Genomic DNA, 24,848 nt, shown 5'->3' with positions numbered 1-24,848 from the left:
GGATTTCAAAGGGACTCTTAAGGTAAGTCACTTGTGGTTAAATTTCTTCAATAATTATGTGTCCCCATTGATTTTTCCACCTAGTTGGTGTATTTTTGAGGTGTAATTTGGGGGTTTGAGACTAGGAATTTGGAGAGTTGATTTTGAGGATTTGAGTGGTGATTTGGTGTCGGATTTTGATGAATTTGGTATGGCTAGACTAGTGGTTGAATGGACTTTTGGGTTTTGTGACTTTTGTTGGATTTTGAGACGTGGGCCAGGGGGCGGCTTGAAACCGATTTCGGATTTTTGATTTATAATCTCGTATTTTCTTATGGAATTGATTCCTTTAGCCCGTATTATTGTATTGTACTGCTTGTGGCTAGATTAGGGATATTTGGAGGTCGATTTGCGAGGCAAAGGCGTATTGGAGTAGAGTTTTACTCGGATTGAGGTAAGTAACAGTTCTAAATCTGGATCTAAGGTTATGAAGCCCCGGATTATATGTTGTGTGATTGGTTTGGAGGTGACGCACATGCTAGGTGACGGGCGTGTGTGCATGCACCATAGGAATTATGATTTAGTCCATTCCATGGAACTGTATAGTGATTCTATCTTGTTGATATTCGTGTTTTCATCATGTGATAAAGTATTTGAGCTGTCAATCATGCTAGAGATCATGTTTAGGCTATGTGTTGATACTATTGGGATCCGCAGAGGTCGTGTACTTATTGTATTATTTATTAATTATTGTCTTGTACTCAGTCACAGTTTTACTTGCGTATCATATCTCAGTCTCTTCTTATTTCTTGTTGATACATTGCATCATTTCAGTTTGGGCTGATTTTTATAATTTCTGAGAGCCCGAGAGAGTGGAGAGGTTGGTGACTGAGTAAGGTCCTGAATACCAAGCTGTGAGAGATATGTATATATATGGATCGGGTTATACGCCGCAATGAGCTGAAGGGCTGTATATATGTGGATCGGGTTGCACGCCGCAACGAGCCTTAGGGTTGTATATATTATGGGATCGGGCTGCACGCCGCAGCGATATAGCGCTGGGGATGAAGGAGCCCCTTCGGAGTCTGTACACCCCTAGTGAGCGCTGGTACCTATTGAGTACGAGTGTTGAGTGCCGAGTGCTGAGCTATTGAGAAAGACTGAGTGATTGTTGCTCTGAGATGATGCATTCGATTTCCTTATTATTGCACTTAGCTGGCATATATCACTATTTTGAAATTTTTGAGAGATATTACATTTTGGTTTTATCTGAACTTGTCATGAATAAACTGATTTGACTTAAATTTTCGGATTTGAAAATATGCCTACTTTCTTTTGTTGAGATTTACTGAAAATTGAACTATAATTGTGTAACTCGTCACTATCTTCAGTCTTTATTTAGCCTTGTTACTTACTAAGTTGGTTGTACTCACGCTACACCCTGTACTTTGTGTGCAGATCCAGGTGTATCCGATCACGGCGGGTGTTGATTTCTTTTGCAAAGCTGATTTTTGGAGACTTCGAGGTAGCTGCCCGGCGTTCGCAGTACTTGTTCTCCTTCCTTATCTTTCCTTTTATTGTATTTTGATCCAGACTTTCATAGACATTTTTTTTCTAGACTGATGGTGTATAGATGCTCATGAGCTCAGTAACACTCCGATTTGGGAGTTTTTTTCGCATTTATGTTTTGGGTTTTTACCCCGTTTATGAGAATTGTTTTTGTCATTTAAATCTACTTTGACTTATTTTTTTGTTAAATATTGGGAATATTTTGGAAATGTCAGCTTTCCTATTACTACGATAGGCGCCATCACGACATGTTAGGATTTGGGTCGTGACATCGACACGTGAGAGTTAAGCCTTTCTATCAAAATAATTCTCCATTTATAGAGCTCGAATCAAATACATTTGATCAAATTAAGATGGTGATGTACATGTGCAGGAAATCTGGAATGGACTTAGTTTTGACCTTTATAAAAACAAAAACATTTTGTGACACGGGAAATTAATTTATTAATTCCATAATCGATAAGAAAGATTGAGAAAGATTTCTAATTAAGGGTACTATCAATTTGTTTGAATAATACACTTCTATTTTGCCTTTGATTGTTTATCTTAAAGGTAGGTGAGGACAAGAGAAAGAGGATGGGGTGGTTGCCCGTGGGGGGAGGGAAGGTCAAGAAGAGTTGAAAGAGGCAACATACAAAGGAGTATTTTGAGGCTTCAGGTTACTCATATGAAGATGTGGTGAACATTAATCAATTCTCTATTAAGAAGATTTATCATAGTATGAGAGGTGATTTCCAAAAGGTTAATTGGAGAAGAATCATCTGTAACAATCGAGGGTGTCCCAAATGGAAGTTATGTCTACAATTGGTAGCTCTGGGTAGCATATATACAAAAGATAGACTATCAAAATGGGGGTGATAACAAATTTACTGTGTCCTCTATGTGAGATGGACGATGAATCAATTGATCATACATTCTTTGCCTACACCTATTCAGAAAACTTATGGGCCAGCCTACTTAATTGGCATGAAATAAGAAGAGTACCTATGGAATGGAAACAAGAACTAGCATAGGCAACAAGGTACGCAAATGGAAAAAGTGCAAATGATGAAGTATATACAATGATGATGGCCGGTTGCGTCTATTACCTATGGCAAGAAAGGAAATTCAGGACCTTTCAAGGAAAGAAGAGGAGCAACGAAGTCCTTGGTAGGATGATAGTGCAGGAAATCCATGGAAGAGGGCAAGGGAACAGTAGATTTGCCGGGATTTTGCGAAGGATGTATTGTTACCCTTAGTTTTTTTTTTATCCGTTGATTGTATTTAGGGAGAGTAGCAATTGAAGGTTGTAGTTCTATGTCCAGATATAGGGGGTTTTGCTTTGTCTTGTAACTACGTTTTCCCCGGTAATAATAAATTTAATTACCAAAAAAGAGGCAGCAGGCAAACAAAAGGAAAGAGTTTAACTTTTAAGTATACATAGGGTAAAAAATCAGTTCATCTAAAAATGATTATTGTAAGTATCATCAACGGGTGTTAGACGACGACAACAACAACAACAACCCAATAAAATCTCACAAGTGAGGTCTAGAAAGGTAGTGTGTACGTAGACCTTACCCCTACCCCAAGAGAGTGGAGAGGTTATTTTCAAAAGACCCATGGTTCAAGAAAACGAGAAGAGACAATATATCAATATTATCAACAGAAACCAAAGGAATAATAACAACATAAATGCCAGAAAATAGATGAAAATAATAGCAATAACCAGTAAATAGACCCGACATTATAAGACGAAAGAGTAGCAAAAATACAACATTAACCACTAGTTGTCTAAGATAAAAATCCCATCAGACTAGCCTTACATAGTTATGACCCTACCCTACAACCCTAATACTCGATCTTCATAAATTCCTATGAAGGGACATGTCCTCGAAAATTTGAAGTCGCGCCATGTCTAGCATGATCACTGATCTCGTCCAATTTCACTCCTCTATTTGAGGATATGAAAACGGTCGATGCAATAGTTGTTACATCTCGCGTTTTCGTACGTTAAAGTTTCGTCTTCAGTTAATTGACATAGACTCGGGGGTGTGATTTTCTTGAGGTTATAAGCATTTATGCTATTTATAACAAGCAATAAGTAAGTGCTGTGAAAGATAAAGGGTAAACGAATCAAAGAAAATGAGTTTCGTTGAAGGTTGTTGATTTGGGATAAAATACGGTACGAGCCATAATACCCAATATTTATGGACTACTGCCATACAAGGTACTACATGACCATGATAGTAAGGTGTACAAAGTATGTTAAAAGTGAGTAGTATTTTAAGTAAGCTGAGATAATTCTTAATTATGTGGGTAATTGGTTAATTATTGGGTAACGAGATATTACCTAATTAACTAATGAATTAAGGGATAAGGATTAAACCCCCACCCCCACGTGGCAGCAATCCACCACCAAAATATAATGACTGGGGTTATGTGGCAAAAATCAAAGATTAAGGGGTGTGGTTAATCCACCGCATGGAGTGGGCCCCACATCAATTCAAAATAAGGCCTTTTTAATTCAAAGAAAGACACATATCTTTCAACAAGTCTAAAATAGCAAAGACTCTTAAGTATGGTGCAATCTAAAACAACGTAATCTTCAACAAGTAAGGTACGGATCTTCAATAATTCAAAAAAAATGATTTCATAGCATCTTAAGCAACGTGAGATTTTACAATTTTAAGGGAGTACGATGCAATCCTTCTCAAGAATATCATACGGATTTTTCTCTACTCCAGGTATGTTAAGGCTAAGCCCTTCCTTCATTTTGGCATGATCTCGTAACTACATGTGTTTGATAACGAGGCATAAAGAGAAATTCATAATCCCGAATTTATATACATTATCCTAGTCTCATAAGTTACAGTATTCTCCCTTATCAGAATTTTATATTTAATTGAGTATTGTCTTCTTCCAGTCAAGAGAGTAGAGGGTCTATATATATACACAATATTATAGTATTTTCACCACCATCGAGCTATAATCGATGGGCAGGACCCTATTGGGCAATCTTTGATTAGATGGTAAGTTATATACCGAGCCTACTATGGTCGAGTGCCTATGAGCGAGCCCAGAATTGCCGAGATACAGAGCCTAGTATGGTCGGGCGCCTATGAGCGAGCCTACTACGGCAGAGCAGTTACACGTTCCGAGCCTTATAGGGACGGACATTTATTTTACTTACTATATTGAGAGAGTTGAGTCAGTATCAGCAAGTAAGTATATCTCCAGATCATCTTTGACTCCTACTTACTTTAAGTTATTATATTATCAATTCAGTTTTAGCTTTCAGTTATTTTGTTGCCTTATATACTCGGTACATTATTTCGTATTGACGTCCCTTTCTCTAGGGACGTTGCATTTCATGCATGCAGGTTCAGACAGACAGGCGGGTAGACCTCCTCAGTAGGTGTTTCCCGAGTTCAGCTTTATCGGTAAGCTCTACGTCCTTCGGAGTTGCCGGGTCTAAGAGTTTTGTATACATCTTGTGTATATATGTATATAGGTTATGAGTAGGTCGGGGCCCTGTTCCGATCACGGTACATCCATCAGTAGAGGCTTGTAGACATATCCCGTCAGTTAGTGCAGTATGTTGGGCTTGTAGGCCTTGTATGTATATTTTGTTGGTTTGTCAGCTGTAGTAGTTATGACGACCTCGCCAGCCCAGCTTTATATTAATGTTTAGTCATCTTTGGTATCCATTCAGTTTTATATTTTGCTTCGCAAATTATCTTGAAATGTGGCCCATGGCCAAAGTATGACATTATATGTTCAGATTTCCTTAGTCGCAAGTTGGTACGCAAGGATAGGTGAGGCATCGGGTGCCGGTCTCACCCCCCAGGTTCGAGGCATGATAAAAGTGGTATCAGAGCAGTTCTGTCCTAGGGAGTCTATAAGTCGTTTCTAGTAGGGTCTTGTTTATAGATGTGTGGTGCACCACATTATATAAGCAGGGGACTACAGGGCATTTAGAAGTTCGTTACCCTTCTTTCAAATCTAAATCGTGCTGTAGAATTGAGTTATAGGAAATTTGAGTTAAACTTACGTGCTGACATTTGCATGCACAGATGACGGTGACTAGGAAGACTACGGCTAGCCAGAGGAGAGGTACAACAGCAGGTGAGGGGACTAGTAGGGTACACCTAGTAGATGGGCCCAATCTGAGGCCCAGGGAGAGACCCCTACGCAGCCATTACCGGTTCCTCCACCACTTGAGGAGATTCCTAGTGAGACCACACATCCAGTTCCCCCTCTGCTTCCATCAGATCAGGACTTGAGAAGTGCGGTGCATTTGTTGACACAGTTGGTAGCTACCCAGCAACAAGCTAGGTCATCGCTAGTGCAGGATCTTCTGAGGGGTCTAGGAGTTCAAGGGTCCGAGAGTTTATTTCTTTGAATCCCCCAGATTTTACGGGGACAGATCAGAGGGAGGACCCGCAGGATTTCATAGACCAGCTTCACAGGATCTTTCGGGTTATGCATGCCATGGAGAAAAAGGCAATTGAGCTAGCAGCTTTTTGACTCTAAGATATAGCCATCCTTTGGTACGACGGATGGGAGAGGTCCAGGGGACGTGATGCACCTCTAGCTATTTAGGAGAATTTTTCGAATGCCTTCCTTGACCAGTACTTACTGTGAACAACTAATTTTTGACCATACCCATATTTTATACTATTTTAGCATAAATATTTCTTTTAGGGCTAATGATCATATTTTAAATTTTTATCTTACTTTTAATAGGTTTTATTTTTAAAAGAAAAATTAAAATTACAAAACAAATGTTCATATACTTATAGTAAATATTTAATTTTATTTTTTTAAGGAGAAAAAGAAAATTTACAATAAAATATATATATATATATATATATATATATATATATATATATATATATATATATATATATATATATGGTTTCCTTTTAATTTACAATTTTACTAGTAAGCTAGTGACGTTATATATTTTTCTTAGTATCATTCAAATTATAGTGTATATATATTTAATTTAGTTTATTTATATTTTTTCTTTGTCTAAAAGAAGTGGGTTAACATTTTTATTTATGTATTTTACTTTACCTTTCTTTAAATAAATAAATAAAAGTAATAAAATAATATTAAAATAAAAAAATGTGTTAAACTATCAGCCAGTATCCCCTAACAACTCCCTTTCCATCATGTCACTTTGTAAAAACTGACTCCACTCCCTCACGTCATATGCACACACAATGCACTGACTCCATAATTTTCTATTCAGTTATCCATCTCACCGTTAAAAAATACATGAAGTAATGTATAAAAAGAAGAAAAAACACATTCAGAAAAGGAGGAAGGCCTAAGAGCGAATACACAAAAAGAGTAATCGTTTCCCTTCCCAAAAAATCTGATTTGCAAAAAAAAAAAAAAAAAAAAAACAGTTACCCCACCATCTCAAAGAACCCCCTCTGTCACTCTCACCCCAATAAACCCATCTCCCTTACTTAGGCACCCAATTCCGAAAGTTCATAGGTCGCTAGCTCCGTTCGTTGGTCATTAGTTCTGTTCGAGTTATCGGCGAGGTTCCAACGCTGCCGCGTTTTTTATTCGGGTTCAGGCGGATTTTCACTGTTGGGGTTCATTTGGCATCGATTTAGCTGTTGTAATTCCACCTGAGGTGCTTGTTAATAGAAGAAAGATTTTTGTTACTAAAGGTCCAATCTTTTACCTTAAATCTTTGTTATTTGCGTGTCTGTTTGTGGTCTCTATCTAGATATAGATTTGATTTCATTTTGATAAAATTAATGTACCTTCTCAATGTTATACTGTATTAATTGTTGATGCTCCCTTATGTCAACTGAAGTTCTGCTTTCCTACAAAATATTTTGTTCTTGACCCACGAAGCTTTTCAATTCATTTCTGTTATCATCTTTATTGGCAAAATTATGTACTAATTTTGGTTTCTTGACAACTGAAGTGCTTAGCTTATTTATTATACTTCTGTTCGTTTTAGATCTCAATCATATATAGTACGTAGCTGATGTTCATCCGAGTTGGAAAGTTAGATGGTATAATAGTAAAGAAGTTCATCTTTGATCATTTTGAAAAAAACGTATATACTTTGGACTATAAAATGTGCATGGATTAGCTAGTGCATTTGTTTTAAGAACTTTAACACTTTTATGAAGGTATGAACACTTCCAATAATTTAGATATATCATTGATGAACTCCGTAAGTTCTTGGGTCTTACAGCAATCTCAAACAATTTACAAATCGATAGTATGCTTTAGGCGCGCTCTTAATTAATCAAATTATCGTGATTATGTATCATTCGCGTAACATAATTATGATTTCCAAAATTAAAACTAAGGTATGCGTTCGCGCAACTTTGGGCGAAACAATCTTAATAATAATAAAGTATTATTAATTGTGTACACGTACGCGTGACATGATTCATGACAAGCCAAAAACAATGAATACACGTACGCGTGAGTCGTTTCAAGATAATTCCATAATTACAAATAATCAAGCAATTAAAAGCGGTTTAAGAAACAAGTGTACAAAGTTCCCTAGAACCTAAAATATCCAGAATTAGTTAAGCCAGATATTATTTTTAAAGCGACCGTGCTAGAACCACGGAACTCGGGAGTGCCTCACACCTTCTCCCGGGTTAACAGAATTCCTTACTCGGTCTTCTGTGTTTCGCAGACTTAAACAAAGTCAATTTCCTTGAATTGGAATTTTTAAAATAAATGGTGACTTGGGACACCGTAAATATTTATTCCAAGTGGCGACTCTGAATCTAATAAATAATCCCATTTCGATTAATGTCACTTAAATTGGATAAACTCCCTATACCTAGGAAAAAAGGAGGTGTGACAGCTCTGGAGACTCTGCTGGGGAGCGAATCCAGAATCTCTGGTTCAGGGTTCAGAATTCGAGCTTGTAATGTGATATATACTTGGCTTTATTGATTTGATGTTATTATTGTATTTTTGGGCCTAATGTGCTAATTACCGCTTTGATATTATTTGAACTGTATTAAATTATCTTCTTACGCCTCCCTCCTGTGTCTTCTGAATTTATGGTGCACACGTGCGCGTGGCCCACTTTTCTGTTAGAAGTCATACCAATTAGAACGAGGTTGGGTCAGTAACTAGGTCGGATAGACTTTCGTGCTCCCGGTACATTGCTCCCACCTTGGCTCGACTTATCCGCTTGGGTAAGCCATGTCTAGAATACACCCCCAGGTTTAAACCTAGAATAACACAGCCTCATGCCGGATCCCTAGTAGGAACGTTTATTTGCATCATGTGCATTTGACTTTGGGCACTCAACACAGGGGTTGGGTCCATCTAGGACAGGTGTACCCAAAATTATAAGACCATCATGATGCATCTTATATGCTACATGTGCATTTTTCTTTAATTCGATTTGTGCATGTTGACCGGTTTCTAAAATAAAAATAAAAATATAAAAATTGAGGGAAATCATAAGGAAGAAAATAGGAGAGCGAAAATTTACACGATTTTCGACAAATCTCGATATATGAAAACTCCAAAAATCCTGTAAAAAGTTTACCCCAAAAATATTATTACAAAATAAGCTCGAATTTTTCAAAAAGTGTCATCATATTCCTGAAACATGACCGAACTAAGCGGGTCTGTTTCTCACCGGATGTGAGATACGTAGGCAAACCTCATCGGTTCCGGCCCCCATTTTCAAAAAATTCAAAAATATTTTCCCATTCCTTAATTCCTTCTTAGAATTCTTCTTTAGAAAATTCAAAAAAAATCATTTAATTCAAAAATAGTTTTTTTTTCCGAAGTCTTTCATTCGAAAAAGAAAAAAAAAAGAAAAAAATTGTAAATAAAAATCCAAAATATGTTTTTTTCCCCTTCTTTAGAAGTCTTTCATCCAAAATTCAAAGAAGAATCAACAAAATCCAAAAAATATTTTCTTTCTCCTTTAAGAAGTCTTCTTTTCAAAAAATTCCAAAAAAAAAAAAGAACTAGCTTATGTACTTTGTTCCCGGTATTCCGAACTACGCAAGATCTGATTCATGCGGCGTCATGATACGTAGGCAATCCCTATCGGATTCGATCATTTTCATCAAATAAACTGAGTAAAAAAAGAGAGAAGAGAGAAAAAGAAAGAAAGGAGTGACAAAAATAACAAAGAAAAACAAAGAGCGAATACCCCCCTCCCCCCCCCGCACAAAAAAAAAGCCAAAGTGAAAAAAACACAAAAAAAGAACTCTTTGTCCAATTTGAAAAAGAAAACCGCAGAAAGTTTTCGTGAATGTTGTCAAATGGTGCAAGCAAGCCGCCATGGTAAAGTCTCAAATGGATGAAGCAGAAATTATTACGGTCTCTCTATAGGCCCAAGAGACGGACTACTTCTAGAACATGATATCTGTTATGGGTAATCCCTCCGATGAGGCTATCAAAATTGGAGAGATGGTCGAAAATGGTTTAAAAACAGGACAAATCTTGAGTCATGCTGCCTTTAAGGCCACATCACAGACCGTTCAAAATGGTTTAGGGGGTTTGATGAATAGAAACATGAAGGAAGAGGGAGCCATGATGGCTTTGAGCTCGAGGGGGCTCGCAGGTCATTTAACCACCAAGATGCTGCTTATGTCGTGGCACCGCCTCTCTTGCGGTGATGAACGTGCAACCTTACATGCAGCTACAACATTATACACAAAATCGAGCTCCATCTTCCAGAAATGCCCATCCCTACCAAGCTCTATATAATTCCCAACCAAACGTTCCCCAATACAATCCTCACCCAAGAGAGCTCCTCAGAAGGAATCAGTTGATCCCTATTGGTGAATCATATTAAAGTTTATTTCAAAAGCTAATCGGTCTAGGTCTACTGCAACCAGTGGTCTCGAACCGGCTAAATCCCGAGTCCCCCTTGCACCAAGCTGATGCTAGATGTGAATACCACTCTGTAGCAGCATGACATGATACAGAGGATTGTTGGACCCTCAAAATGGCAGTTGAGGAATTTGATCCGGCACTGAAAGCCATTGTAGCCATGGCCATGACATAAGAAAAACCTAAAAGGAGTAGCCAAACTTGAGAAGTTCCCTATCGGACGGGAGTCATGGTAGCCGGTCTTGCTGTCTTTTCTATATTTTGGGTTATTTTAGGGTGTAATCCGAATGTTTTTACTCTATTGTCTTACTTTCTGATGTAAACCCTTCTATATTTAAAAAAACAATAACAAAATTCAAATAAATGAAATTAATATTTCATCATCCATGAATGTCTTTTTTCTTACTCTTGTCACTTTTCTTACTTTCTTTCTAGTTATGCTAAATGAAGATTTTAATAACATGACATGCTTGCGGACTTCATGTCCGGATCCTAAAACACAGTTAGACCTTGAAATAATGAATCAAGAAGTAGAATGTGCTGAAGATAAGGCTTGTAAGAAAATAACTAGAGAATTAGGACAACAAGCCTAAACCAAGTCCAAACAAAAATCGCCCTTACTTGATTGATTTATGGCACTTAAGTCGTGGTATCACTAGAAGTTGAAATTCCCTCTCTTCGGATCATTGTTGAAACTGAGTTCGAGGATGAAGATTAGGTCAAGACCCGATTAAAGCAATTCATTTTGGTTGATGAAAAGTGATTGACTGCCGTTTGCCATAGACAGTTGTACCAACAAAGAATGGCCCGTGCCTACAACAAAAAAGTGCGGCCCTAGAAATTTGAAGTAGGGCAACTCGTTCTGAGGCGTATTCTTCCGCATCACGAGGAAGCTTAAGGAAAATTTGTCCCGAATTGGAAGGTCCATATATTGTAACAAGATTGCTGCAAAAAGGGAGCACTGTATTTGGGAGACATCGAAGGAAATGTTTCCGATACAACTGTCAATACAGAAGCGGTCAAAAGGTACTATGTATGACCCTTTACGCAGCGCTAATTCTCTCTGATTGGGAGGACGAAGGATTTCATTCTCACTACCCAAATACTATTAACCTTTTGCTAACCCTTTGAGCCAGATACTTTTTCCTTGGCCACCCTCTTTGGAACCTTGTATGTAATGAGAAAAAAAAAGAAAAAAAAAAGACAAAAAAAAGGAAGTAAAAAAGGAGAAAAAAGAAAAGAAGCAAAAGAAAACAAAACAGAAAAAAATAAAACAAAAATCAAAACAAGTTCAAGTCCATTGAATTACGTCCGACCTGATTCCAAAAGGATACGTAAGCAACCTCACTTTGGGTTCGGTCACACCAAAATAAAAATCCACATTCCCCCAAAAGTGAAAATTGGGGTAGATATTACAATGATTCTGCGATGGTTTCGCCCAAAAGGTTCTGAAGTTGTAATTCAATACCAATTCTTTTTACCCAAATCCTTTTAAGTCCTTACGATCAAATAGCGAGAATGTGAAAACCCTCATGGGCATTGTAGAGCAATGGTGAATAGAGAAAATAAAATTGAGAGAGTCTTATTAGTGAAAACCCGCAAAGGCACTATAAGGCGATGGAGAGAAGAGAAATGAGAGAGATCAGCTAGTGCAAACCCGCAAAGGGCACTGTTGATCGAAAAGAGGAACCACGCAGCCATGGCATCAACACAATCCTGAGCAAGATTTTTCGGTTTCAAGTCAAAAGTTGTGATAAGTTTCTATGAGTCGGACAATTTACACAGATCAGGCATCCAGTCCAAAGGCATGTCATGTTCATTGAAGTCCGCATGTACTCCCAGATAAGTCCGTCTTTCTGTTCCCTGAAAGGGACACCTCTTGTTTTAAACTCATTCTCTATATCATTGTTTATATTTCTTTGAATCCTTTTCGGTCTAACTTTGTTTAAAAAATAAGGCAACGAAAACATGGCAAGATCGATTTACAGGGTTCTCATTTGAAGCGAGCTGATATATTCAAAAGGCGCCCAGCGTCGGCAAGGGCATCAAGTCGACCCCGTCTGGCCATGATTGGCCGATTCTTTGAAATGGAAAACTTTGAAAGAAGCCAAAAGCAAAATGCCCACAAAGGCAAAATAAAGTTGAAAAAGGTTAAGTCCACACGACCAACCGTCATGGCAAAGTTTGGAAATGCCAAAGGTTCTCCAGGGTCAGAAATGGAGTTAGCATTCAGGAAATAATCAGTTGCAGTTGAGAAGAAGATGAGCCGAGATCAAAAGATCGAAATAATCAAGGCCACAAACTGACCTCTATTTTAACACTAACGATTCTTTCTTTGTTCATAACAGGAACATAACAGTTGTAGGAAACAGTTCGTGAAAAGATGAACACCAAGTGAAGTTCTCAAATCCTTGATTTTCTTCCAATATACATGTAAACATGTTATTTTTAGTTTCATTATAGGTAATCAATACCCTATCTTCAATACAGGGTATTACATCCCCTAGCTGTATTAATTTCTGCCTACATAGGGTATGATATTCCCTAATAGTATCCCAGAGTGCCAAGAGCCTCACCTTATTTCCAACACATGGTACTACATCCCCTGGTTGCATTTCTTATGCAAACATAGGGTACGACATTCCCTAGTAGCACCCCAGAGTGCCTCGAGCCTCATCTTATTTTTAACACAGGGTACTACATCCCCTGGTCGCATTTCTTGTTGCAAACATAGGGTATGACATTCCCTAGTAGCACCCTAGAGTGCCAAGAGCCTCACCTTGTTGCCAACACAGGGTACTACATACCCTAGTTGTATTTTTTGTTGCAAACATAGGGTAAGACATTCCATAGTAGCACCTCATAGTGCCTCGAGCCTCATCTTATTGCCAACACAGGGTACTACATCCCCTAGTTGTATTTCTTATTGCAAACATAGGGTACGACATTCCCTAGTAGCATCCTAGACTACCATGAGCCTCATCTTATTGTCAACACAGGGTACTGCATCTCCTGGTTGCCTTCCTTCTTGTTAACATAGGGTACGACATTCCCTATTATAAAATAAAAAAAATAAAAAATCTCATTTCTTTTTCAATTCTGTATTTTGCAATAGAAAGATAGTTTATTGTATTTTCAATAACTCACAAAATATTTCTAGTGCAAACTGGGGCAGAAATATTTTGTTCGTTTTATTTGTTTCTGATGGCTTGCAGGTTTTTCTGCAAAGTACGGACTGGATGTGAAAAAATAAGATTCAATCTCTCGCCAAAGAAAGTGGAACGTTTGATCTCAAATACCAGCCGCAACCAGCTTTGACATAATGCATGAGGAGACATAGAGTCTCAAGATCCATCCTTTTATCATCTGATCAAGGAACAAGCTGTGAGAATATTTCATAGTCTGTTGCATCGAGAGGATCAAGTTTAAGTCTAAAGTCAATGGGGGAAGCAAGTCAAAAATCAAAACAAGACTTCAAATGGCATTAAGATAGGCATTTTGTAACTCTTAGATTTCAAGAGTATGTAATCTTCTTTTCATTTTGATGTAATAGTAGGAACCGCGGATCGAAACCTCGATGGAACTTCACTCGACTCTCCCTCTAAGCATACTCCATCACTCTTCTTTCACTTGAACTACATATGACAGGATTCCCTTATAACCCGGGATATGTAGGCTGCCTAAAACCAAGGCTCGGTCACATCTCTTTCTTTTATCTTCTTTTCCCTGTTAAATAATAGTGAGGTCAAAAATCAGTCACCTTGTTCATTTTCTTTGCCTGAAAACTTTTCATGTTTCCAAGAAAAGAGGGGCATGTTGTGAATAACTAATTTTTGACCACACCCAAATTCTATACTATTTTAGTGTAAATATTTCTTTTAGGTCTAATTTTAATATTTTAAACTTTTATCTTACTCTTAATAGGTTTTATTGAATTTTTTTAAAATTAAATTAAAAAACAATTACAAAAATATTCTCATACTTATAGTTCAAATTTCATTTTTATTTATAAAGAGAAAAAGAAATTTTACAAAAAAATATTAGCTTTCTTTTAATTAGAATTTTAATGAGTAAGCTATAGAATCTTTCTTAGTATCTTTTAAAGTATATGTAAATATATAGTTTTCCTATATTGTAAGGAATATCGGTTAATCTTCTTATCTTCATAATTGTTTTAAAATAAAATACAAAAAAAAAGGAGAAAAAAAAAAGAAGAACATAAAATGAAGTAAACTTACGTAAAAAAAAAAATAGATAAAGTTTGGTAAAACAAAAATGTCTGATTCTCATCTTTTCCCAACTCCCCACTTCACGTCTCTCACACGTCTCACTTCATTGCACACACATACGATCAATACTATTCACCTGCACATCTTCCATCCATAACTCCTATACATGCCTATATAGTGACTTTTCTGAAAAACAAAAAGGGGGTGAAGGAGGAAATGAAAGTGACGAGAAACAGAGGGGAAACAGGAACGAGAAAAAACAGAGCATAAAAACGAGATCCGAAAAAAGAAAATGCATCTTTAATCTTCATCAAAGATCCAGCTCTAGAACCAGCCTTTATCAGTCAGAAATCAGCCTTCAAACTCCATAAACACAGCAGTTTGGTCTTACTCACCGTCGATTCGAGTTTCCATCCACGGTTCGTCACATTTTTGAGTTCAAAGTTATCAAACAATTGAATTTCAGACTTATTCGAGGTTTATTTCTCCCTTTCCTCTATTGTTTTTGCTTAAAGTCATGCTTTTGTTTTGATAGCTTCGTTAATCAGTTTGTATTCTGTTTTGTTGATCGTCTGAGTTAACGTTTTATTCCTCTGCTTTGGAGTGTGTCCTATTAGTATTTGGTTTGCTCAGTTTTGTTTTGCTAATTGTTGTTTGTATATGGTTTGGTTTAATCTTCTTGGATAGATTTTTCACGACTAAAAATGAGTTTAGTTTCCTTAATTCGTTGCTTCATTAAGATATAGATGTTTAATGCGTGTTGATTACAATTTTGGTGACTACAAATATTTGGCCGTATGGTTGGACTGAAAACGTTTAACCAACTTCACCAATGAAAACTTACGTGTATAAAATGTAGTCTAAATGAAACCTAAAACAAAATGAAGTAGAAGAATTGAAATTGCAACACCTAAATGTCGTATGCTTCTAAACGTCCTATCGTGATTGTGTACACGTTCGCGTGATATAATTATGATTTCCAAAATTAAATCGAGGTATGCGTTCGCGCAACTTTGGCCGAGAACAATCTTAATAATTAATAAAATGTGATTAATTATGTACACGTACGCGTGACATGATTCTTGATGCGTCAAACGAGATGAGTATACGTACGCGTGACTCTTTTTCAAGATAATTCCATAATTCCATAATCAAGTAATTAAAAGCGGTAAGAGGTAAAATGCATGTAGGTTCTAAAAGTACGTAATTAAACAAACTAACTAAGCCAGGTATGATTAAAAGCGATTGTGCTAAAATCACAGAACCAGGGAATGCGTAACACCTTCTCCCTGGTTAATAGAATTCCTTACTCGGTCTTCTGATTTTTGCAGACTTTAAAACAGAGTTAAATTTCTTCGATTTGGGATTTAAAGTAAACCGGTGACTTGGGACACCATATAATTATCCCAAGTGGCGACTCTGAAAATTGAATAAATAATACCATTTCGATTAATGTCACTTTAATTGGAAAAACTCCCTATCCCCTCGGGAAAAAGGAGGTATGACACTTACCGCGGGAGATCCAACAGGCTCGAGTCGATCAGTTTCTAGACCTCAAGCAGCGTAATATGAGTGTTCGAGAATATAGTCTCTGTTTTGACTCATTGGCCAGATATGCACCATCCATAGTTGCTACTATGCAGGACATGATTCACAGGTTTATAGCAGGATTGGTCCCAGAGTTGACCAAGGCATGTGCCACCGCTGCATTGCAGGATAATATGTATATCTTCCGGATTCAGAAATTTGCCCAGAATATAGAAAGGGGTAGGCATCGGCAACAGGGTACAGAGAGGACTAAGTCAAGACAGCGTAAGAGGATGAGATTTGCCAGGTCTCAGGAGCAGTCTCAGAGTAGTTATAGGCCCCAGTACTTTGAACGTCCACTAGGCCTCCGCCACCTCAGTTACAGGGTTATAGGTATGGCCGCTATACTCAGTTAGGACCAGGTGAAAGCTCTCGGGAGTCGGGTTTGTAGCGACAGCGAGGTTCAGGGCAGACATGGCCATTTCCGCTGCGGTGTGACATCTATGGTAAAGGACACTTGGGCCAATGCCGAGCCGGTTCCGATGCGGTGTGACATCCGAGTTGGAAAGTTAGATGGTATAATAGTAAAGAAGTTCATCCTTGATCATTTTGAAAAAACGTATATACTTTGGACTACAAAATGTGCATGGATTAGATAGTGCATTTTTTAAAGAACTTGAACACTTTTACTAAGCTATGAACACTTCCAATAATTTAGATATATCATTGATGAACTCCATAAGTTCTTGGGTCTTACAACAATCTCAAACAATTTACAAATCGATAGTATGCTTTAGGCGTGCTCTTAATTAATCAAATTATCGTGATTATGTATCATTCGCGTAACATAACTATGATTTCCAAAATTAAAACCAAGGTATGCGTTCGCGCAACTTTGGGCGAAACAATCTTAATAATAATAAAGTGTTATTAATTGTGTACAGGTACGCGTGACATGATTCATGACATGCCAAAAAAAATGAATACACGTACACGTGAGTCGTTTCAAGATAATTCCATAATTACAAATAATCAAGCAATTAAAAGCGGTTTAAGAAACAAGTGCACAAAGTTCCCTAGAACCTAAAATATCTAGAATTAGTTAAGCAAGATATTATTTTTAAAGCGACCGTGCTAGAACCACGAAACTCGAGAGTGCCTCACACCTTCTCCCGGATTAACAGAATTCCTTACTCGGTCTTCTATGTTTCGCAGACTTAAACAAAGTCAATTTCCTTGAATTGGGATTTTTAAAATAAATGGTGACTTGGGACACCGTAAATATTTATTCCAAGTGGCGACTCTGAATCTAATAAATAATCCCATTTCGATTAATGTCACTTAAATTGGATAAACTCCCTATACCTATAGGAAATAAGGTGTGACAGCTCTGGAGACTCTGCTGGGGAGCGAATCCAGAATCTCTGGTTCAGGGTTCAGAATTCGAGCTTGTAATGTGATATATACTTGGCTTTATTGATTTGATGTTATAATTGTGTTTTTGGGCCTAATGTGCTAATTGCCGCTTTGATATTATTTGAACTGTATTAAATTGTCTTCTTACGCCTCCCCCCTGTGTCTTCTGAATTTATGGTGCACACGTGCGCGTGGCCCACTTTTCTGTTAGAAGTCATACCAATTAGAACGAGGTTGGGTCAGTAACTAGGTCGGGTAGACTTTCGTGCTCCCGGTACATTGCTCCCACCTTGGCTCGACTTGTCCGCTTGGATAAGCCATGTCTAGAATACACCCCTAGGTTTAAACCTAGAATAACACAGCCTCATGCCGGATCCCTAGTAGGAACATTTATTTGCATCATGTGCATTTGACTTTGGGGACTCAACACAGGGGTTGGGTCCGTCTAGGACAGGTGTACCCAAAATTATAAGACCAGCATGATGCATCTTATATGCTACATGTGCATTTTTCTTTGATTCGGTTTGTGCATGTTGACCGGTTTCTAAAATAAAAATAAAAATATAAAAATTGAGGGAAATCATAAGGAAGAAAATAGGAGAGCGAAAATTTACACGGTTTTCGAAAAATCTCGATATTTGAAAACTCCAAAAATCCTGTAAAAAGTTTACCCCAAAAAGATTATTACAAAATAAGCTCGAATTTTTCAAAAAGTGTCATCATAATCCTGAAACATGACCGAACTACGCGGGTCTGTTTCTCACCGGATGTGAGATATGTAGGCAAACCTCATTGGTTCTGGCCCCCATTTTCAAAAAATCCAAAAATATTTTCTCTTTCCTTAATTCCTTCTTAGAATTCTTCTTTAGAAAATTCAAAAAAAAATCATTAAATCCAAATATAGTTTTTTTTTCCGAAGTCTTTCATTCGAAAAAGAAAAAAAATTGCAAATAAAAATCCAAAATATGTTTTTTTTTTCTTCTTTAGAAGTCTTTCTTCCAAAATTCAAAGAAAAATCAATCAAAATCCAAAAAATATTTTCTTTCTCCTTTAAGAAGTCTTCTTTTAAAAAATTTCCAAAGAAAAAAAAGAGCTAGCTTATGTACTTTGTTCCCGGTATTCCGAACTACGCAAGATCTGATTCATACGGCGTCATGATACGTAGGCAATTCCTATCGGATTCGATCATTGCCATCAAATAAACTGAGTAAAAAAATAGAGAAGAGAGAAAAAGAAAGAAAGGAGTGACAAAAATAACAAAGAAAAACAAAGAGCGAATACCCCCCTCCCCCCGCAAAAAAAAGCAAAAGTGAAAAAAACACAAAAAGAGAACTCTTTGTCCCATTTGAAAAAGAAAACCGCAGAAAGTTTTCGTGAATGTTGTCAAATGGCGCAAGCAAGCCGCCATGGTAAAGTCTCAAATGGATGAAGCAGAAATTGTTACGGTCTCTCTATAGGCCCAAGAGACGGACTACTTCTAGAACATGATATCTGTTATGGGTAATCCCTCCGATGAGGCTATCAAAATTGGGGAGATGGTCGAAAATGGTTTAAAAACAGGACAAATCTTGAGTCATGCTGCCTTTAAGGTCACATCACAGACCGTTCAGAATGGTTCAGGGGGTTTGATGAACAAAAACATGAAGGAAGAGGGAGCCATGATGGCTTTGAGCTCGATGGGGCTCGCAGGTCATTTAACCACCAAGATGCTGCTTATGTCGTGGCACCGCCTCTCTTGCGGTGATGAACGTGCAACCTTACACGCGGCCACAACATTATACACAAAATCGAGCTCCATCTTACAGAAATGCCCATCCCTACCAAGCTCTATATAATTCCCAATCAAATGTTCCCCAATACAATCCTCACCCAAGAGAGCTCCTCAGAAGGAATCAGTTCACCCCTATTGGTGAATCATATTCAAGTTTATTTCAAAAGCTAATCGGTCTAGGTCTACTACAACCAGTGGTCTCGAACCGGCCAAATCCCGAGTCCCCCTTGCACCAAGCTGATGCTAGATGTGAATACCACTCTGTAGCAGCGTGACATAATTCAGAGGATTGTTGGACCCTCAAAATGGTAGTTGAGGAATTTGATCCGGCACTGAAAGCCATTGTAGCCATGGCCATGACATAAGAAAAACCTAAAAGGAGTAGCCAAACTTGAGAAGTTCCCTATCGGCAGGATTCATGGTAGCCAGTCTTCCTGTTTTTTCTGTATTTTGGGTTATTTTAGGGTGTAATCCGAATGTTTTTACTCTATTGTCTTACTTTCTGATGTAAACCCTTCTATATTTAAAAAACAATAACAAAATTCAAATAAATAAAATTAATATTTCATCATCCATGAATGTCTTTTTTCTTACTCTTGTCACTTTTCTTACTTTCTTTCTAGTTATGCTCAATGTAGATTTTAATAACATGACATGCTTGCGGACTTCATGCCCGGATCCTAAAACACTGTTAGACCTTGAAATAATGAATCAAGAAGTAGAATGTGCTGAAGATAAGGCTTGTAAGAAAATAACTAGAGAATTAGGACAACAAGCCTAAACCAAGTCCAAACGAAAACCGCCCTTACTTGATTCATTTATGGCACTGAAGTCGTGGTATCACTAGAAGTTGAAATTTCCTCTCTTCGGATCATTGTTGAAACTGAGTACGAGGATGAAGATTAGGTCAAGACCCGATTGAAGCAATTCATTTTGATTTATGAAAAGCGTTTGACTGCAGTTTGCCACAGACAGTTGTACCAACAAAGAATAGCTCGTGCCTACAACAAGAAAGTGCGGCCCGAGAAATTTGAAGTAGGGCAACTCGTTCTGAGGCGTATTCTTCCGCATCACGAGGAAGCTTAAGGAAAATTTGTCCCGAATTGGAAGGTCCATATATTCTAACAAGATTGCTGCAAAAAGGGAGTAATGTATTTGGGAGACATCGAAGGAAATATTACCGATACAACTGTCAATACAGAAGCGGTCAAAAGGTACTATGTATGACCCTTTACGCAGCACTAATTCTCTCTGATTGGGAGGACGAAGGCTTTCATTCTCACTACTCAAATACTATTAACCCTTTGCTAACCCTTTGAGCCAGATACTTTTTCCTTGGCCATCCTCTTTGGAAACTTGTATGTAATGAGAAAAAAAAAAAGAAAAAAAAAGAAGTAAAAAAGGAAGTAAAAAAGGAGAAAAAAGAAAAGAAGCAAAAGAAAACAAAACAGAAAAAATAAAACAAAAATCAAAACATGTTCAAGTCCATTGAATTACGTCCGACCTGATTCCAAAAGGATACGTAAGCAACCTCACTTTGGGTTCGGTCACACCAAAATAAAAATCCACATTCCCCAAAAGTGAAAACTGGGGTAGATATTACAATGATTCTGCGATGGTTTCGCCCGAAAGATTCTGAAGTTGTAATTAAATACCAATTCTTTTTACCCAAATCCTTTCAAGTCCTTACGATCAAATGGCGAGAATGTGAAAACCCTCATGGGCATTGTAGAGCAATGGTGAATAGAGAAAACAAAATTGAGAGAGTCTTGTTAGTGAAAACCCGCAAAGGCACTATAAGGCGATGGAGAAAAGAGAAATGAGAGAGATCAGCTAGTGAAAACTCGCAAAGGGCACTGTTGATCGAAAAGAGGAACCACGCAGCCATGGCATCAACACAATCCTGAGCAAGATTTTTCGGTTTCAAGTCAAAAGTTGTGATAAGTTTCTATGAGTCGGACAGTTTGCACAGATCAGGCATCCAGTCCAAAGGCATGTCATATTCATTGAAGTCCGCATGTACTCCCAGATAAGTCCGTCTTTCTGTTCCCCGAAAGGGACACCTCTTGTTTTAAACTCATTCTCTATATCATTGTTTATATTTCTTTGAATCCTTTTCGGTCTAACTTTGTTTAAAAAATAAGTCAAAGAAAAGATGGCAAGATTTATTTACTGGGTTCTCATTTGAAGCGAGCTGATATATTCAAAAGGCGCCCAGCATCGGCAAGGGCATCAAGTCGACCCCGTCTAGCCATGATTGGCCGATTCTTTGAAATGGAAAACTTTGAAAGAAGCCAAAAGCAAAATGCCCACAAAGGTAAAATAAAGTTGAAAAAGGTTAAGTCCCACACGACCAACTGTCATGGCAAAGTTTGGAAATGCCAAAGGTTCTCTAGGGTCAGAAATGGAGTTAGCATTCAGGAAATAATCAGTTGCAGTTGAGAAGAAAATGAGCCGAGATCAAGAGATCGAAATAATCAAGGCCACAAACCGACCTCTATTTTAACACTAACGATTATTTCTTTGTTCATAACAGGAACATAACAATTGTAGGAAACAGTTCGTGAAAAGATGAACACCAAGTGAAGTTCTCAAATCCTTGATTTTCTTCCAATATACATGTAAACATGTTATTTTTAGTTTCATTATAGATAATCAATACCCTATCTTCAATACAGGGTATTACATCCCCTGGCTGTATTACTTTCTGCCTACATAGGGTACGATATTCTCTAGTAGTATCCTAGAGTGCCAAGAGCCTCACCTTATTTCCAACACATGGTACTACATCCCCTGGTTGTATTTCTTATGCAAACATAGGGTACGACATTCCCTAGTAGCACCCCAGAGTGCCTCGAGCCTCATCTTATTTTCAACACAGGGTACTACATCCCCTGGTCGCATTTCTTGTTGCAAACATAGGGTATGACATTCCCTAGTAGCACCCTAGAGTGCCAAGAGCCTCACCTTGTTGCCAACACAGGGTACTACATACCCTGGTTGTATTTTTTGTTGCAAACATATGGTAAGACATTCCCTAGTAGCACCCTAGAGTGCCTCGAGCATCATCTTATTGCCAACACAGGGTACTACATCCCCTGGTTGTATTTCTTATTGCAAACATAGGGTACGATATTCCCTAGTAGCATCCTAGACTACCATGAGCCTCATCTTATTGTCAACACAGGGTACTGCATCCCCTGGTTGCCTTCCTTCTTGTTAACATAGGGTACGACATTCCCTATTATAAAATAAAAAAAATAAAAAATCTCATTTCTTTTTCAATTCTTTATTTTGCAATAGAAGGATAGTTTATTGTATTTTCAATAACTCACAAAACATTTCTAGTGCAAACTGGGGCAGAAATATTTTGTTCGTTTTATTTGTTTCTGATGGCTTGCAGGTTTTTCTGCAAAGTACGGACTGGATGTGAAAAAATAAGATTCAATCTCTCGCCAAAGAAAGTGGAACGTTTGATCTCAAATACCAGCCGCAACCAGCTTTGACATAATGCATGCATGCGGAGACATAGAGTCTCAAGATCCATCCTTTTATCATCTGATCAAGGAACAAGCTGTGAGAATATTTCATAGTCTGTTGCATCGAGAGGATCAAGTTTAAGTCTAAAGTCAATGGGGGAAGCAAGTCAAAAATCAAAACAAGACTTCAAATGGCATTAAGATAGGCATTTTATAACTCTTAGATTTCAAGAGTATGTAATCTTCTTTTCATTTTGATGTAATAGTAGGAACCGCGGATCGAAATCTCGATGGAACTTCACTCGACTCTCCCTCTAAGCATACTCCATCACTCTTCTTTCACTTGAACTACATATGACCTGATTCCCTTATAACCCGGGATATGTAGGCTGCCTAAAACCAAGGCTCGGCCACATCTCTTTCTTTTATCTTCTTTTCCTTGTTAAATAATAGTGAGGTCAAAAATCAGTCACCTTGTTCATTTTCTTTGCTTGAAAACTTTTCATGTTTCTAAGCAAAGAGGGGCATGTTGTGAACAACTAATTTTGGACCACACCCAAATTCTATACTATTTTAGTGTAAATATTTCTTTTAGGTCTAATTTTAATATTTTAAACTTTTATCTTACTCTTAATAGGTTTTATTGAATTTTTTTTAAATTAAATTATAAAACAATTACAAAAATATTCACATACTTATAGTACAAATTTCATTTTTATTTATAAAGAGAAAAAGAAATTTTACAAAAAAATATTAGCGTTCTTTTAATTAGAATTTTAATGAGTAAGCTATAGAATCTTTCTTAGTATCTTTTAAAGTACATGTAATTATATAGTTTTCCTATATTGTAAGGAATATCGGTTAATCTTCTTATCTTCATAATTGTTTTAAAATAAAATACAAAAAAAGGAAAAAAAAAAAAGAAGAACACAAAATGAAGTAAACTTACGTAAAAAAAATAGATAAAGTTTCGTAAAACAAAAATGTCTAATTCTCATCTTTTCCCAACTCCCCACTTCACGTCTCTCACACGTCTCACTTCTTTGCACACACATACGATCAATACTATTCACCTGCATATCTTCCATCCATAACTCCTATACATGCCTATATAGTGACTTTTCTGAAAAACAAAAAGGGGGTGAAGGAGGAAATGAAAGTGACGAGAAACAGAGGGGAAACAGGAACGAGAAAAAACAGAGCATAAAAAGTAGATCCGAAAAAGAAAACGCATCTTTCATCTTCATCAAAGATCCAGCTCTAGACACAGCAGTTTGGTCTTCCTCACCGTCGATTCGAGTTTCCGTCCGCGGTTCGTCACATTTTTGAGTTCAAAGCTATCATACAATTGAATTTCAGACTTATTCGAGGTTTATTTCTCCCTTTCCTCTATTGTTTTTGCTTAAAGTCATGCTTTTATTTTGATAGCCTCGTTAAACAGTTTGTATTCTGTTTTGTTGATCATCTGAGTTAACGTTTTATTCCTCTGCTTTGGAGTGTGTCCTATTAGTATTTGGTTTGCTCAGTTTTGTTTTGCTAATTGTTGTTTGTATATGATTTTGTTTAATCTTCTTGGATAGATTTTTCACGACTAAAAATGAGTTTTGTTTCCTTAATTCGTTGCTTCATTAAGATATAGATGTTTAATGCGTGTTGATTACAATTTTGGTGACTACAAGTATTTGGCCGTATGGTTGGACTGAAAACGTTTAACCAACTTCACCAATGAAAACTTACGTGTATAAAATGTAGTCTAAATGAAAGCTAAAACAAAATGAAGTAGAAGAATTGAAATTGCAACACCTAAATGTCGTATGCTTCTAAACGTCCTATCGTGATTGTGTACACGTTCGCGTGATATAATTATGATTTTCAAAATTAAATCGAGGTATGCGTTCACGCAACTTTGGCCGAGAACAATCTTAATAATTAATAAAACGTGATTAATTGTGTACACGTACGCGTGACATGATTCTTGATGCGTCAAACGAGATGAGTATACGTACGCGTGACTCTTTTTCAAGATAATTCCATAAT

At 37.3% G+C, this 24,848-nt stretch overlaps 1 long non-coding RNA gene across 1 annotated transcript; it reads left to right on the top strand.

Annotated features, from left to right (window-relative positions):
• Positions 1–14,450: 14,450 nt before the first annotated feature.
• Positions 14,451–23,279, top strand: LOC138903685 (uncharacterized). The gene is made up of 2 exons (XR_011413023.1): positions 14,451–15,095; positions 22,736–23,279. It is a non-coding gene; the product is annotated as an uncharacterized lncRNA (long non-coding RNA).
• Positions 23,280–24,848: the final 1,569 nt, after the last annotated feature.

The sequence above is a fragment of the Nicotiana tomentosiformis genome, chromosome 12 (assembly GCF_000390325.3).
Source record: "Nicotiana tomentosiformis chromosome 12, ASM39032v3, whole genome shotgun sequence".
NCBI lineage: Eukaryota > Viridiplantae > Streptophyta > Magnoliopsida > Solanales > Solanaceae > Nicotiana > Nicotiana tomentosiformis.
Note: the sequence above shows the minus strand (reverse complement) of the source record. Positions and strands in the feature narration are given on the sequence as shown.